Source organism: Podarcis gaigeae, assembly GCF_964106915.1.
Source record: "Podarcis gaigeae genome assembly, chromosome: 6".
NCBI lineage: Eukaryota > Metazoa > Chordata > Lepidosauria > Squamata > Lacertidae > Podarcis > Podarcis gaigeae.
This window is the reverse complement of record NC_139682.1, coordinates 68,828,173-68,845,004: the sequence shown is the minus strand read 5'-3', so window position 1 is coordinate 68,845,004 and position 16,832 is coordinate 68,828,173.

Sequence of the window (16,832 nt, the reverse complement as noted above, 5' to 3'; positions counted from 1 at the left end):
TGGTACTGGAAAGGGGTCCGAGATATTTCAAAGGTACCCTGATGCAGCAAGCCCTAGACTTGGGTTGCTCCATTGCTCTTTGAGCATCCCTCCAGATTGTAAAGTAAAGGTAAAGGGACCCCTGACCATTAGGTCCAGTAGTGGCCAACTCTGGGGTTGCGGCGCTCATCTCGCTTTATTGGCTGAGGGAGCCGGTGTACAGCATGTGTCCAGCATGACGAAGCTGCTTCTGGCGAACCAGAGAAGCGCATGCAAACGCTGTTTACCTTCCCGCCAGAGTGGTACCTATTTATCTACTTGCATTTTGATGTGCTTTCGAACTGCTAGATTGGCAGGAGCTGGGACCGAGCAACTGGAGCTCACTCCGTCACGGGGATTCGAACCGCTGACCTTCTGATCAGCAAGTCCTAGGCTCTGTGGTTTAACCCACAGCGCCACCCGCACCCCCCTCCAGATTGTAGGACCATGTAAATTTGTCTTATTCCAAGGAGAAAAAGCACAGGATTAGTACTGCCTGCTCTGACTGGCAGAAGTTCTGAAACCAGTGGCCTTTCACATATCCCTGCTAATGGATCCTTTTTGCTGGAGATGCTGTGGATTGAACCTGAGACCTTGTACATGCAAAAATGTGCCACTGACCGCCATCCTGCGCTTTTGAATGTGAATGAGCCACAGGGATAATTACGATCAGAGCCAAGAGCACACTGGGGGCTTGCTGCTGTGCACACAGTTATTTGCTGTACAATTAAAAAAAAAGCGCACTGCTTAGACATTATCATGTGCGTGCTCACATCTGTTTTGCCCAGAAACCTGGAAATATGAAACTGTGACTGTCCAAGTTTTTGCAGTTCACATGCAGTGGGACAGACACATGTGCGCCTTTCATATACGGCAGTAGCACATTTTGGACAAAATGACTCTTGAGATTTCTTGTAACTCTACAGTTCTATGATAATGTCTAGGTCAGCCTTTTCCGCACTCTGTATTTATCTGATCTTTTATTTTTGTTCAGTCTCAGGGGTCTGCCTGGATGATATGTAGCTGTCTAAAGGCTTATATATACAGTGGTACCTCGGGTTAAGAACTTAATTCGTTCTGGCGGTCCGTTCTTAACCTGAAACTGTTCTTACCCTGAGGTACCACTTTAGCTATTGGGGTCTCCGCTGCCGCTGTGCAATTTCTGTTCTCATAGTGAAGTAAAGTTCTTAACCCGAGGTACTATTTCTTAACCCGAGGTACATTAGTCACATTAAGAGAAGGCAGACATCTTCGTGATACTGTTTTCGACACCTGCTGGGAAAAAAAATAATCTGTTTCAGCAAGCCTATCCCAGACATCATATTTGATTGCATTTGTTTTACAGAATATGTTTTCTTGATTTTATCTTTGTTTTTAGTGGTGGCTTTATGGTCTTAATCGGCTTTTGTATTTTAGTCATGTTTTATATGTAATTGGACTAGTACACTGGTTTCAGATTTTATTTCAAGCATTTTATAAATTTTCTAGGTAATTTGATCCACTTGGGGTTGCTTGTTGTCCTGGATCTTAGGCAAACAACTTTGGGCTTTGTCCAAAAAAAGAAAAAGAAAAAAAGGCTGAACAATTTTTGGGGTGTCCTGGTATTTACTTTTTGAATATTTTTACGTTCCAAAGGTCTCCTGAGTGTGTACCCAGGGGCTGCCAGTTTCAGCAGATTTTAGCTACCGTGAAAAAAATTGGCACTTTTCTCCTTATCAAACCAGAATCGGAAGTTGTGGAGACAAGATGCCAAAAACATTGGGCTGAATCCAATGAAATCATTGCATGGATGGGATGATTTCTGCTTGTGTAACAGCCCCTTCCCTTCCTCTCCTGGCCTTGTGCACCCGTCACCCCACCAAATATGCTCCAGAGATTTGGATATTTGAACCCCCAAACCCAGGAGATGAGAGGGATGGGTACATACAATCCAGTGTAGGATTTTTTAAAAAAACTGCCAAGTCCTTCTTCCCAGTTTCAGTTGTGTGCTCTTTCCTGCAGGCTAACCTATTCAAAGCTAAACGATGTTCTTTGCACATCTTGCCATTGAGGCAGCTCTAACTGGACATCTAATGTGCACAGTTCTTGTCTATACATTTCATATGGCTTCTGCCAAGTGCTGGAAGGTCAGAAGGAAATAGCAAGACATGATTTTTACTGATGGGCAAGGATAGCTCTCTTCTGTATACAGTAGCCTGTTTTGGCTATATGAGACATACCTTTCTGTTTCTAATTTGAAGTCTTCAGTTCCATATAAGGTCTCTTCCATCAATCAACACATAATTAGAAACTCTAGGTTATTTCACCCATCTTCCAAATCCTAGAAACTCTAGGTTATTTCACCCATCTTCCAAATGCTAGCCAAGTGTCACTTACCAGCTAGCATGTTTAAACTGCAGGTAATACTTGACCATATGGGTAAAAACTAACCCAGTTATGTGCATTTTCATTCATTAGTCCCCATCCTAAGTAATCTATCATGGACCTATTATATAGTCACATTATAGGGACTGCTATGGATTATCTCAAGGCAACTTTGAACTTTCTAGGTCATTTTGTGCCCACGTCTGTGTTGCACCAGGGTCTCAAGTCTTATCATTCTACTTTGATTACACTACTGGCCTTGGGTCTTTCTTTGTTTTAATCAACAGATCCTCTTCTTAAACCTTTTAATGGGAGGGTTGCAAAAGTCAGCACTTACCTGCAAACCATTACTTGGTTGCAGCACCTAATATTTAATTTTGAGAGTTGCGCTAGCCAAATAAAAATGAAGGGTATGTACAAAGATGGCTGCGAATAATAAATATTGCGGTGCTTGTGTTAAGAGGGAATCTCTGATGGGGCACAAAGGCATGTATATACCTATGGATGTGCTTTGATATTCAGTGCCTCACAGATTGCATTTGATTGAGATGGATGATTGAGTTACTTCGGGTGACATTTGATGACAGGGAAAAGATTGCCATGCAGCGTGCTTAAAGAATGTGTGCGGCTCACTGATTTGTGAAGAATGACGCAGGAGGGTGAAGCTGAGGATGAAGTGAGGCTAGGGGAGACCCACATAGTTCAGGAATGTAATCACAACATACAAAAGACATCAGTCTTCCCCCTTTCTTAGTGACCGTTTGGTTCGTTGAGTTAAGTTGTTTTAAAGAGACAGTAACCTGAATTCTCAAAGCTTGTGTACCCTAAGAATGGTATGGTGCGGCAGTCCTGACAATAATGTTTAAAGATCAGTCAATCAATCAATCAAAATCTGTTGATTTATAAAAGTCATTTATAAAAAAAGTTTATTTAGAAAAGTGTACGACTGTACACTTTTATTTAGTTTATTTAGAACTGTGTACGACTACACAGCCGTAGTCACGGAGCTTCTTCTGAGTAGTGGTCTGATCCTGGAATGATGATGATGATGATTTTAAATCTTTGTAACTATAAATAAAAAAATTAAAAAATTGTTGAGAAGCGCCTTAGAGACCAATTAAGTTTGTTCTGGGTATAAGCTTTTGTGTGCATGCACACTTCTTCAGATATCTTAAGTTATCTGCAGAAGTGTGCATGCACATGAAAGCTTATACCCAGAACAAACTTAGTTGGTCTCTAAGGTTCCACTTTGTAACTATAAGGCCTTAAGTTGTCGATCAGAGTTACCTAGAGAGAGTGGCATGAATTCAGAATTTCCTCGAATGAGTGTTGAACTCATTGGGGCTTTGCATCATGTGATGTTCTGGAGGGCAGGAAAATCTGAATCTGATATGTATTGATTCCGTAGCCTCCTTGCTGGGAAACTAATTACCGGCAGAGAAGCTTTAACATTGTGTGTGTGTTGTATATTTGAATAAACTGGATATTTTATAAGCTGCATTCTGTCAACAGAATAATTTTCCTCCTGCCCCCATAATTTTACAGAGACAGCGGGTTAAGTTTTGCATCCTTTATCATCTCAGTATACTATAAGAAATGGTGCAAGGTAAATCCCAATGAAAGTAGCTAAATGAGATCAAACACAACCTTCACCGCAGAATTCAGCCTCCCTTGCATGATGTTCTTAATAAGAAGAGCTAGACATGCTTCCAACATAAGACAATGTGTTCTAGTTCTGGAATTCCACAATGGCTAAATTAGGCAGAAATCCTGCTCTGGCTGATACTGACTTCAAGATCTTTGCGGTGTGGAACCGATGCACAAAAAAGACCAAAACTCAAATTCTAAGTCCAGGAGAAGTTACCCAGGCAATGACATTGGTTTACAGCAAAATCAGAAGCCCCCGCTTCTCCTCTGCTTCTCACTGCAAATATTTTGGAATGCAAGTCTGGCTACCCACAGTCAAGTCGGGAGCGACTGATGGGCCCATTAATGCATGTTAATGGCAGCTACAATGTAGCATTGTTCAGAATTTTCATTTATCGTGGTGGAAGCTTTACTGCAATGCATCCTGCCAAATTGCACATATTAATCATTTCTTCCACCTTAGTTGTGGTCCATTTGCGATAAATGGAGGCTTGGAGGCATTTAATTAAGGATATATTTTGAGGGACATTTCATTAAGTTTATGTTCAAGTGTGTGAGTGTGTTATGTGCTCGGGAGGGCCTTTCCTGCAATACATTTTGTGTGTGAATTGTTGAGGCTTAGAAGGTACTTAGTTTGTCTGGAGCTCCCATCTTTTCCATCACAGGTAAGGAGGTTGTGAGAAAAGTGCCTTGGTAGCTGATCTACAGACCTGAATTTTCTAAATCAGCTTGCTCAACAGAAACCCATAGATTGATATTTTGCAAACTTCTAGTAACACATGCTGTCATTTTATGGCCTCGCTTCTATGTAACTCAGTTTTTTTTTAAGTAAACAAATAACTTTAATCAGCAGTAGTCAACATGGTGCCCTCCAGACGTTGTCCGACCACAGCTCCCATCTTCCTCGACCATTGTCCATGCTTGCAGGGGTTGATGGGAGCTGGAGTTTGGCAACATCTGCATGGCACCCTGTTGGCAACCTCGGCTTTGAGTATTTTCAGCTCAGTAAATAATAAATTCAATTTACCGTAGAAAAGTTTTGTCACTTAGCAATGCTCTCTTGGAATAGATATTTCTTAATTGGCATCAATGGAAAATTTCCTGGGAAGCATAACAAAATGGATCATTTAATAGATGCCCAATCTCTCCATCCATCCATCTATCTATCTATCTATCAGCGCAGCGCATGATGTTTTGACTTTAATATGGTAATTATCTCAGGCTGGCTTCAGAGCAGGAAGCTGCCACCCACACAGCAGTGCTTAATTACTTTAGACTTCAGCTTGCCAAGTGAAAAATTGACTGTTCTCCCCCCTCTCCCCCCACCTCACCCCCGAAACGGTATGGAATGGAAATGATTTTCATTGTCATTTCAGTTGAAATGCAACATGACGTTATGGGGGCATCATGGGAAAGAAATGCAAAATCTGCCCCCCCCCCCGAAATGCTTCAGATAGGCTGAAAATGTCTGTTTTCCCCCTTCCAAAACCGATTAACGAAAGTCCAGATTTGCATTCTCTCCAACTTTGCAATGAACTGCTTCTTATTCTGGGATAATCCCCCTCCCCACCTTCCCCCGATGGAATAGATTTAACTGTGCACATCACGATGCAGAAGTTCTGTAAAGTTGTCATAAGCCCATGCCATCCCCTGTGTGTTTCGAGGGCACATGACTGGCTAGGAGGAACGCTTGCTTAAAATGCAGCTTAAAAAGGATGTCTGAGAGTGTAGCTAATTTGGTGAAAGGTGTAATGAATGAAAGCTCTGATTCTGGCAGCTTATAAAATTGAAGTGTTTATCTTTTGTCAATGGCAGGCTGCAAAAACAGTGGTATTTATTAAACAGGGTGAAATCTCTCTGTGTGCAAGCATCCTTGTGCATGCATATTTCTTCAGCATTTGGAAGTATTGCTTTTCTTACTGAAAGCCATGGAAATAAACACAAGATTTTTACGTACGTGTTTTTAAGTATGTGGTGCAAATTGATTTGACACTTCCAAATTGAAAGTAATAGGTCCAACTGAAAAGTTGCTTACAGAAATTCCACGCCTCTCACTGTCTTATAATTCTACATCCAATGACATTGATAGACATTTTGGGAGGGCGTATTAATCGTTTGTCTTTAAGCAAATCAACCCGCAGTTCAATCAATTTCTTAACTTTCTGCATATTACCAAATCCTCATATAGGTGCCTTTTTGAGATACTGGAAAAGAATGATGATTTACATTGTCAATCCCGCCCTGCCAATTTCCTATCACAGTAATAAAATAGACCCAAAACAGCATCAAAAATGTAAAACAAGTACACTCACAGTCTGACTCGCTACATTATCCCTCCCCAGGCAAAATTGGGGAGGCATCCAGAATTGGCCCAGGACACTTTGACACCTGAAGCAGAACCCAAATGATATCCTCCCAATTTCTTCTTACCCATTTTTTGTTTTGTTCTAGCTTCTTACATATGTCAACAGGATGCTTTTATTTGACCAAAGCAACTCAATTGATAAGCAGTTAGGGATGGAGGAGAAATTAGATTCTGTCTGCATTTAAAAGCAAACCTACCTAATTTGAACTTTCTAAAACAGCCCACAAACGGAAGCACAGCCATCTTTTGAAATTCACACTCCTGTGTAACATTTAGGGGAGATGGGCACGCAGGTGGTGGGCGGGGCCAGCAGCAAAAGGGGGTGGAGCAACGTTACTATTACTAGGGGCAGAACCTTTAGTGAGGCAAGCTCAGCCCAGTGCAATGCTCTCCCAGCAGAAGTTGAGCAAGAACCACTGCGCCCTTCCTTCAAATGCCTTTTGAAAACTGTTTTTGCTTAGACAATTCTCTCTTTTTTAATCCACTCAGTATTTATTATGTTTTGTTGATATTTCAAAGGCTGCTTTTATGGTTTACCTTTATTGATTGTTAATTAGACATTTGCAAATCAATCAATAAATATCCATCCTACATGGCATGGCTAGAGAGGGGTGGTGGTGTAGGGAGAATCCCAAGGGGCCAGATAGAGAGCCTTGGAGGGCCACATTTGGCCCCTGGGTCTGAGGCTCCCCATCTCTGATCTTGTACACTTGCCCATTCAATTTTTATGATAATAGTCATGGTACTCGGAACAGTGAATTGTCCAGCACAGGTATTATTGAGGACTAGTAGCTTCCCACCACAGCTTTCTGTGAATAATGATAATAATTTTATTATTTATACCCCGCCCATCTGGCTGGGTTTCCCCAGCCACTCTGGGCGGCTCCCAACAGAGGACTAAAAACAGAATAAAACTTCAAACATCAAAAACTTCCCTAAACATGGCTGCCTTCAGAATCATAGAATTGGAAGGGACCCTGAGGATCATCTAGTCCAACCCCCTGCAATGCAGGAATATGCAGCTGTCCCAGAGTGGATCTACACAGAGGAAAAACACTATAAATATGTAAAAAAATAAAGCTATGGAAAATTGCTTAGGTTTTTTTTTTGCTCTCCAGCACCCTCTGGTGTTGCATGTTTATAATGCATTCAGAACTCTGTTCCTTGACTAATGCAGCTGAGTCCCCATACTAGGGATTGAACCTGGAACCTGCCCCATGCTCTAACCAACTGAGCTATCCAGGTTTGCCTGACTTGGTGTGCAAAGTTCCAGGCAGAAACAATGGAACTGTGCCTTTTATCTGCTAGCGTAGCAATTACAACAGCTCTATTTAAAACCTTATCCTCTCAGTTGATGAAATTGGACTCATGTACACAACAGGATATCCTGACTTGGCAGGAAAACTCGGGCATTTGGGTCTGGCCTTCTCAGCAAAAGGCTTGTGGGAGAAGAATGTACGCCCATCCCGATCGCACCCCATAATAAATCCATCTGCTGCCAACATTCCAATTAAAATGCTTCCGTTGCAATGAGAGGAATCAATATACCCCAGTGCTTCTTTTCCCTTGAAAAGGTTTCTTAATCTCTTACCTCCGCCACTCCATTTTAAAAAGCATCTAGAAAGATGTTTAAGAGAGAGAGACATATTCGACGCATTTCCTCCCCCGCCTTTCCACTTTCACACAAACTTTTCAAACCAGAGGAATGCGGAGAAGCCTTTTGGAATAAATCTAGTGACCCTGGGGAGTTTACAAATACTAGCATATTAATATACAGCTAAAATAATAATAAAAAACACCATGCTGCTAAAGATGTTTAGTATTATCAGCTCTCTGCAGGAGTTTATTAGAAACTCCTGCTTTCTTTTATTAAAATTTCAATTGGCTCAGTGAATGAGATCCTATGTTAGTGTCATAAAGTGAGAAGCCAGGAGAGGATATTGGCATTTAAACGCAGATTTCATTTCGAAAATATTTTGTCTCATGCTAGAATATTGCAGTGACAGTGCTAGGAGTGGCCTGAGCACTTTCCAGATCTCTTGGTTTCATTGTTCGATTGTTTTTATCAGAGCGTATTGTTTCATCGTTTCACTGTAGCATTTTATGCCGTTAGTTTTAAATGCATCCCAAGAGTTTGCAGAACAAAAGGAAAGCTCAATAGTTCAGTGCGGCTCTTGGAGAAATGTATTTGACAGAGTTCAAGGCACAGAGGTGGGCTTTATGGGTAATTAGGGGAGAACTCCAAAAGTCTTGCACTGTGAAGAACAATACTTAATTGCTTGGAAATGAATGTGAAACTATTAGTGTGCTCAAAGACACCTCCGCTGCGAACAAGTGTTGCCCCGGGCTCCTTAGGGAGAAAGGGTGGGATATATATTTTTTATTTCTTTTTAAAGGGGGGGGGGGAGTTTAGACTTATCACTAACTTTGCTGGTATCCTTGGAATATGCTTGGTGGTATCCTAGGTGTCCTATGAGTAGCCTGGTTTTAAGAGCAGCTTTGTGAGTTATTATTATTATTATTATTATTATTATTATTATTAGTTAGTGCCCCATCCATTTTGACTGGGTTGCCCCAGCCACTATGGGCGACTTCCAACCCATATAAAAACATAATACCAAACATTAAAAACTTCCCTATACAGGGCTGCCTTCAGATGTCTTCTAAAAGTCAGATAGTTATTTATCTCCTTGACATCTAATGGGAGGGTGTTCCACAGGGAGGGCACCACTACCGAGAAGGCCCTCTGCCTGGTTCCCTGTAATTTTATTTCTCGCAGTGAGGGAACCGCCAGAAGGCCCTCAGAGCTTTGCCTTCCGTTAAGAGTTTGGGTGTAATCCTTGACGCCTCCCTTTCCATGGAGGCGCAGGTTACAGCAACAGCCAAGGCGACATTTTTCCACCTTCGCCGCATCAAGCAGTTGGTCCCTTACCTTTCCCACCCTGACTTGGCCACAGTGATCCATGCGACGGTCATCTCCAGGCTTGACTACTGTAATTCGCTCTACGCGGGGCTGCCCTTGAAGCTGTCCCAGAAACTCCAGCGGGTACAGAATGCTGCAGCGAGGCTCCTCACGGGGTCTCTGCCATGGGAGCATATTCACCCAGTGGTCAGACTGAGTCCAAATCAAAGACCAGGTGAAACAGCTCTGTCTTGCAGGCCCTGTGGAAAGACGTCAAGTCCCGCAGGGACCTAGTCTCTTGTGACAGAGCGTTCCACCAAGTCGGGGCCAGTACTGAAAAGGCCCTGGCCCTAGTTGAGACCAATCTAACCACCTTGTTACCTGGGACCTCCAAAATGTTGTCATTTGTGGACCTTAAGGTCCTCCGCGGGGCATACCAGGAGAGGCGGTCCTGTAGGTACTTGGGTCTTAGGCCACATAGGGCTTTAAAGGTCAAAACCAGCACCTTAAACCTGACCCACCAGCCTACAATTACACCCATCTGCATTTGGCATGGATTTCGACCCTTGTATTGTGCCATCTGCAACACAAGCATAGCAGTGTGCGGTGTTTTTAAGGATTCAGGGAAAGTCCGGAAAGTTGAGGTTCTTTTTCCTGATAAAATTAAATGAAGCGTGAATATCTAGTAACTATTGCCTATGTTGCTAAGTTGAGGGGGGGGGGGGACTGAAAAGGAAACAACCCAAAGAGGATGGGTGGATTTCGACTGTTTATCTCTCCTCTCACTTTGGTGGTCCCATTAAAGGGGCATCTGGGCTGGCTGGGCAATACTGCACACTCCAAAATGGATGCGTGACTCTTTGAAATGCTGTGGCCGTGGTAATGAACCGAAGATTGCTTGGAACGTAATGCTCATCCATTCTGTTGCTTTGTGATTACATAATCATTGCCGCGTTACTTGATAAAACCCTGTGTGTGTGTGTGTGTGTGTGTGTGCTTTAAAAAAGGGACCTACCCAACGATCAGCCCAGCTGCCGATCCAAGATGAAAAACTGTCTTGCATCTCCCACATCTGGACTCTTCACGACAGAGTGTAAAGCTTGCAGTTTTTTTCTGCAGCTGCAACTCTTTCATGGCAAGTTCTGAACATTTTACACATGGCTGCCTGCTTGGAAAATATTTTCCAGATTTACATGTTTACGGTATTGACACATGAGGCAGAAGGACCTTCGTTTTCGATTAGGACATGAAGTGCTCAGAAGTCTGCACACTAACTTTATGAAAAGTGGAAGTGGGTCATTTCAAACTTTCAAACAAATCAAAGTCCTTTTTGATCTCTCCTCCAAAAAGTTTCTGTTACTGCCACATTTTAATTTTTTTTTTAAAAAAGCATTTCTACGTAAATCTGGTCCCTGTTATTGTGTGAATTGCCATTATCTGTTTGGAAGCTAATGCAACCCATTGAAGCCATTTCATTCTAACGAATAAGTCCTTCAGAAAGAAATATGTTTATGCAGCCTGGGCACAGAACAATTAGGGGGGGACCATCTCCCTTAATCATTTTGCTTGTGTGAGGAACTTTGGTTTTTTTTTTTTTTAAAAATGATCCTAATTTCTAAGCTGTTGCTGATTAACCTTACAAACCCATGCCTTATGCCCCTCCTCTCCTAGTTTTGGTGAGGAGACGAAAAGGAGGCTACCCCCTGGTTGCACTGCAGTTTAAACACTCTGTGGCCACGCCCCCACCAACACTGATTGGACAGCCAGGAACGTGACGCGGCCAGGAGTTCCCATGACGCAGGCGGCAGCCCTCTGCCCTCCCGCTGGGTAACTGGGAGACCCGGCTGCTGTGCTGCAACCCCACCACCAGGGAAGGTGAGCTAGAGAACACTGTGGTGACCACCAGTGTAGCACTGATGCTCTCATCTGATAGCCAGAAAACTTGGGAGAAAGCATCTAATGGGCTCCCAAGGGCTGTTGTTTCTCGGTGCATTCGGATGTACATTTATCATGTAGGAACCAAGGCTACCCCTACCATTCGGCGAAATGAGGCAACTGTCTCAGGCGGCAGATGCTAGAGGGCAGCAATGGCCGTCCCCTGGCTGTACCCTTCTGCTGAAGGATGGAAAGCTGTACATGATTCACAGATCATTCTGTTTGGGAAACCATGTGGTCTGAAAGTGACCTGGAGGAGGTTGTAGGTAAAGGTAAAGTAAAGGACCCCTGAACAGTTAAGTCCAGTCAAAGGCGACTATGGGCTTGCGGCGCACATCTCATATTCAGGCCGAGGGAGCCACCATTGGTCCACAGACAGCTTTCCGGGTCATGTGGCCAGAATGACTAAACCGCTTCAGGCGCAACGGAACACCGTGACGGAAACCCAAGTGCACGGAAATGCCATTTACCTTCCCACTGCAGCGGTACTTATTTATCTACTTGCACTGGTGTGTTTTCGAACTGCTAAGTTGGCAGGAGCTGGGACAGAGCAGCAGGAGCTCACCCTGTTGTAAGGGTTTGAACCGCCGACCTTCTGATTGGCAAGCCCAAGAGGCTCAGTGGTTTAGACCACGGAGGTTCTACCTTATATGGAAGACTTTTTGGCATATAAATGGTATATAATTTTTATTTTTATTTTTTTAAAAAAGTTAATGGAATAAGTTTGCACTAACCCAGTGGTATTCAATCTGTGGCACTCATTCCACCTGACATACTGCAAAGTATCTCCTGTTGTATAGCACGGCACGAACAGCCTCTCTTCAGTTGAACAGTGCTTGAAAAGGCCTCTTCTCTCCTACGTAGCCCTGGAGTGAGCTTTATTATCCACCGAACAATCACACTGAAGAAGGTGGATTAAAGTCGCTTCTTGAGTCACAGTACCTTCAGTCTGACTAAATTAGCTCGGATCTAAGTATTTCATCTTTAGATGGTTATGAACCGGGCGGTATTGTTCGGAGGCATAATGAATATTCCCACCCACCCAGGAACAAGACGAAATCCATGAAATGAACATTAATCCAGTCTTTTCCTCTGCAGTTTAGCAAAACTTGAGGTTGGAGAGAGAAACAAATCATTTGGCTTTTCTTCAGTTTTCCACAATACCTAGTGAGTGCTTAGAAACAACATCGAAGGGGGTCCCGTACAGACACTTGAGGAAAATGAACGTATTTTGATTAGCTTTAAATTTTTAATTGCAAGCCACAATAAGGCAAGGATTAACTGAAAGAAACAAAGAAGATCTAATAAAGAAGCCTGTATAAAATATAAGTGAATCATCTCATGAAATGTAGCTCTGTCACTAGAAATAAAAAATCATAAAATATACAGTTCATATATTCTCTTACTAGGAAAGCCTCACCGTAGGCAGCCAGCTACTAAAAATTTATAAAGAAATAATCCCTGAAGGAAAGTGTGCATAACTGCTGCTGTTCTAAAGGGGGGCGGGGGAAGAGAAATCTGCTTTTAGCACAGGCTATGAAGTTCATAAAGCATGTAATAGCAATCCCTAAGACTAGAAAACCATACCGTAAATGTGTGTGTATTGGGATTGACAACCGGTAAGAGGTTTGTAGTTGATTTTAGCTAATAGACTAATTAAACACCTCACTGTTCCACAATATACATCGTTATCTAATGCAGCCAACCATTTATCTGGCCTCAGCACTGAGACAGTCATTTTCACTTGCACCATCAGGACTGGACGCAGTTTTGCAAGTGGCACCTCTGATTCACAATCTAGTTTTGTTTCTGTTTCTACCCACAATTTGGAATCTTAAACACACAATCTAAGGAATTGAGCCTGTTGTTCTATCATCCCACAATGGACAGGTTGCAACAATTAAACATTCAGAATTTTGTAAAAAAGTTAAGACAGATTACAGGCACAGGAATGAAAATGTACATCCCATGAGGATTTCACTAAAATGTTCAGATGCAATTAGTTTTTTGTTAATTGAGAGAGAATGGTAGTGTGTGTGTGTGTGTGTGTGTGTGTGTGTGTATCATACCCGCCAATATTTTGTGAGATGAATTTGTGGCACCCACCAACCATCCCCCATCTCTGTCTTTCGCTCCCTCCCTGCCACTGACCCCTTCCTCGTCCACCTATTCACCCCTCCTTTCCTCCCCTCTCTTACCTTTGTTGTTCTCGCCTCCTGCTACGTCTCCAGATTCTGTGAGGCCTGGAGCAGCCTCTGGGAAAATCGGGGCATCCTGGATTGAGATCAGAAGCCGGGGCAGCTTCTGTAAATTTGGGATGTCCAAATTAAATTGGGACACTTGAGGGATCTGATATATGGAGGATAAAATTTCAGCACAGTGCTAGAAAAGACCACATGGATGGCAACCAGATGGGAAGGCTTTTCCATTACACTGGTACCTCGGGTTAAGAAAATTTGTTCTGGAGGTCCGTTCTTAACCTGAAACTGTTCTTAACCTGAGGTACCACTCAGGCCTCAGGCCTCCCGCTGCCGCCGCATGATTTCTGTTCTCATCCTGAAGCAAGGTTCTTAACCTGAGGTACTATTTCTGGGTTAGTGGAGTCTGTAACCTGAAGCGTCTGTAACCCAAGGTACCACTGTCTTGTGGTGTTGCTAAAGCCCCTCTCCCTGATGGCTATCCAGTCTCACTGGGTGTACCTTTCTCCAATTCATCTTCTTAAGGTTCAGGAGCTCTTCTCAGGCCGGCAGAACCAAGAGAAGCTGGATGAAGGAGGATATGGATCAGATTGGGCTAGGCTAATTTTGGGCTTCAAAGGTTAAGACCAGCCTGGAAACTAACTGGAAGCCAGAGCAGCTAACAGACCTCATGGTCAAGTGGACCAGTCTTGGTTAAGGCATACCCAGTCCAACATCCTCTTCTCACAGTTGCCAACCGGATGCCTATGGGAAGCCCACAAGCAAGTCCTGAGGGCAACTACTTGTGATTTCTAGGAACTGGTACATAGAGGTGCACTGTGTTCCATGGTGGAGGCCAAACATAACCAAGATGGTTAGTAACCCTCAGGCTTGCTAGAGAGGTTAAAAGCAACAAAAAAGGCTTTTATGGGTATGTTCGTAGCAAAAGGAAGAACAAAGAAACAGTGGGGTCACTCAGAGGAGAAGATGGTGAAATGCAAACAGGGGACACAGAAAGGACTGAACTCCTAAATGCCTTCTTTGCCTCAGTCTTCTCCGATAAAGAAAACAATGCCCGACCTGAAGAATTTGGAGCAAATGATTCAGCAGAGGAAACACAGCCCAGAATAACTAAGGAGATAGTACAAGAATACTTGGCTAGTCTAGATGTATTCAAGTCTCCAGGGCCAGATGAACTGCATCCAAGAGTATTAAAATAACTGGCAGATGTGATCTCAGAACCACTGGCAGTCATCTTTGAGAATTCCTGGAGAACGGGCGAAGTCCCAGCAGACTGGAGGAGGGCAAATTTTGTCCCTATTTTCAAAAAGGGGGAAAGAGAGGACCCAAATAATTACCACCCAGTCAGTCTGACATCAATACCAGGGAAGATTCTGGAGCAGATCATTAAGCAAACAGTCTGTGAGCACCTAGAAAGGAATTCTGTGATCACCAATAGTCAGCATGGATTTCTGAAAAATAAGTCATGTCAGACTAACCTGATCTCGTTTTTTGACAGAATTACAAGCCTGGTAGATGAAGGGAATGCAGTGGATGTAGCCTACCTTGATTTCAGCAAGGCATTTGACAAGGTGCCCCATGATATTCTTGTAAAGAAGCTAGTAAAATGCGGTCTTGAATATGCTACCACTCAGTGGATTTGTAACTGGCTGACTGACCGAACCCAAAGGGTGCTCATCTATGGTTCCTCTTCATCCTGGATAAGAGTCACTAGTGGGGTGCCACAGGGTTCTGTCTTGGGCCTGGTCTTATTCAACATCTTTATCAACGACTTGGATCAAATTTGCAGATGACGCCTGGAGAAGAGGAGGTTAAGGGGCGATATGATAGCCATGTTCAAATATATAAAAGGATGTCACATAGAGGAGGGAGAAAGGTTGTTTTCTGCTGCTCCAGAGAAGCGGACACGGAGCAATGGATCCAAACTACAAGAAAGAAGATTCCACCTAAACATTAGGAAGAACTTCCTGACAATAAGAGCTGTTCAACAGTGGAATTTGCTGCCAAGGAGTGTGGTGGAGTCTCCTTCTTTGGAGGTCTTTAAGCAGAGGCTTGACAACCATATGTCAGGAGTGCTCTGATGGTGTTTCCTGCTTGGCAGGGGGTTGGACTCGATGGCCCTTGTGGTCTCTTCCAACTCTATGATTCTATGAACCCCTGACAGCCATTCCCTCCATGAATTTGTCTAATTATCTTTAAAAGTCGTTCAAGTTGCTGGCCATAACTACATCCTGTGGGAGCAGATTTCAAAGTCTGATGATGTCCTTTTTTTGTCTCCTCTGAATCTTCCAACATCTAGCTTCGTTGTGAGAGAGGGAGAAAAAATGTCTGTCTATCCAGTTTCTGTAACGCACTAGACTGGCGTTTTTATCTGGTCTAGCTAAGTATTTAAAGACAAAGCGAATTTCTAAGGACTTGCGATTCATCACCTGCCTCAAACCAAAAATCCTTCATGTTATATAGCTGCAAATGGGAATGTGTGATATTTAAGGCAGCTGCTTGGCTGCCTCAAAGCCTTCATTTCCCCCTTTAGCAGGGTTTCCTTTACAGTTTTTGCACCGTGAAAGTTGAGGTTCATTTATAATTCTCTCCTCCTGTGACTAAAAGCTCTATGGTATTCGTACCTTGCTCCAGGTAATACTTGGAAACACCGCTGGCATTGCTATTACACGGTCTATGGGCTTGTTTATCTGTTAATTGATTCCCCTGAGGAGAGAAGCAAAGGCTTCTAACCTAATATGGGTTAATATGATCAGGACAACAAAGCTTTTAAACTTGTCAGCATTCCTTGTAAAGACATTTTCCTCATTGTTAATAGTAATTAGTAAGCTTTTTTTTTTAAACTGATCCTTTTAGGATATTATCCATGTGCAAGCAAAATATCTACAAATGATTTCAGGGACAGCCAGTAAAACATCTGTCAATGTGTGATCATAGTGCAGGGGTCTCAATCCTGTTAGTGCCTGGGGAAATCTAAGGAACCACAAAATACCCATTTCACAGATGAAAAACTGGCAATTTTTGGAACCCCTCTCCCCCAAACAGGCAAGATTACCAACACATGCCCCTGAATGGACAAAATATGGACAGAGCCATGAGAGAAAAAAGCAGCAGGCAGACCTGGCACCCACCCGAAGCAGCAACAAAAAGTTTAGCAAGTTGCCCCCCACAACAAAACAGAACCGAAAGCAGACACACACACACACACACACACACACACACACACACACAAACAATGCAGAGGCATTCTGGGACTTTGGGGTCTCAAATTCCAGCAGTGTCCTGGACAACACTAAAATTTGGCACCTCTCACGTTCTCACTCACTGCAGCGTAGTGGCCAAATTGGTTGCACTGGGCACCACGCTGCAGGGGGACCACAAATCGATCACACTACCCTAAAAC